The sequence below is a fragment of the Myotis brandtii genome, unplaced genomic scaffold (assembly GCF_000412655.1).
Source record: "Myotis brandtii unplaced genomic scaffold, ASM41265v1 scaffold138, whole genome shotgun sequence".
Taxonomy (NCBI): Eukaryota; Metazoa; Chordata; class Mammalia; order Chiroptera; family Vespertilionidae; genus Myotis; species Myotis brandtii.
The window spans coordinates 1096743-1097991 of NW_005354915.1; the positions used below are offsets into that span (position 1 = coordinate 1096743).

The 1249-nt window shown below is 62.6% G+C and overlaps 1 protein-coding gene across 1 annotated transcript in view; it reads right to left on the reverse strand.

The window, feature by feature from the left end:
• Positions 1-1249, reverse strand: part of SCUBE1 (signal peptide, CUB domain, EGF-like 1) — a 116786-nt gene that overhangs the window by 8709 nt on the left and 106828 nt on the right. The window lies entirely within an intron of this gene.

Genomic DNA, 1249 nt, shown 5'->3' on the forward strand with positions numbered 1-1249 from the left:
GGCTCCAGCGGGACCTTCGTCCTCTCTCAGCCCACATCCTGCCTGCAGCTCTGAGCCCTTGGCCTGCGTACCATCTGCCTCCTGGATGAGACACGGTCGTTTCATCCAAACCCAGCTCCCCTGCTCCCCCTTCCCTTTCCTTCCCCCTGTGGAGGGAGTTGATGCCTGAGGACGTGGGACAGCGGAGAGTGGGGGAGTGACAGAGGCTCGGGCAGGAAGGCAGGGGCAGAGATGGTGGGATGCAGACAGAGCCAGTGTGGTTGGCTGCACTGAGCAAATAAGCAAACGGAGGAGCAACAGAGGAAGCTGATGGGGAAAGTGAGGACTCAGACATTCCCGGGAGGAGGGAGGGCGTGTGGGCTGGAGGTGATGCTGGCAGGCGCTGGGGCACGAGGGGCCGAGGCTGCCAGTGTCCACAGGGGGATCTGGGTGAAGGAACATGGAAGCTGTGTTCTGTCTGGCAATGTTTCTTAAAGTTTGAAATGATTTTAAAATATATTATTAAAAATAAAAGAATGAAGAAAAGTGGAAAATAAATAGAAGAATGGCAGAGAAAGGCAACACTGCCCACTTCATCGCTTGAGCCAGGACCCCGCCCTCCCCACCCTTCGCATCTCCTGCCCGCCCGCCGCTCCCCGTACCGCAAACCCCTTCTCCAGCTGCCCCCGAGTTATCCTCTGGCCAAGCCCGTGCTTTGGGTTTGGGGCTCCAGCCGCCTCGTTAAGGCCTTCACAGGGTGACCCACGAGCGGCTCGAGCTGACAAGTGCAGGGGAGCTCCGCATCTGGGTCCCTCCCCAAGGCCCCAGAGCAGGAAGTGAGGCCACTCTGCCCAGGAAGCCCGAGCCGCCGTGTGGCCTGTGTGGTCCCAAAGCCCCTGCAGGTACTCTGAGTGCCCCTCATTCTCTCCACCGCCCCTGCCACCTCCTGAGTCTCCCCTCTGGCCTGGCCTCCCCTCCACCGCCCACCCTCCGCTCAGCGTCCCCACAGCAGACGGTGGGCCAGGAGCTCCCAGGCACCCAGAGCCGCCCGCCCGCCAGGTCCGATGCTGCATGTGGCCCAGGTGTGCTCGCATGCTCACCACCGGCCTTCTCTCCCCAAGTAAACTACACCCCACGCTCAGCACCCGGGGCTGCTGCAGCCCCGTCTCCTCCCAGCAGGCCCGCCCTGGGGGGTCATGTCACCAGCCTCGTTCACTTGGACCTGCTGGCCGTGCCGCACCCCTGGGGGCCCTCGCCCTCAGGTGCTTCT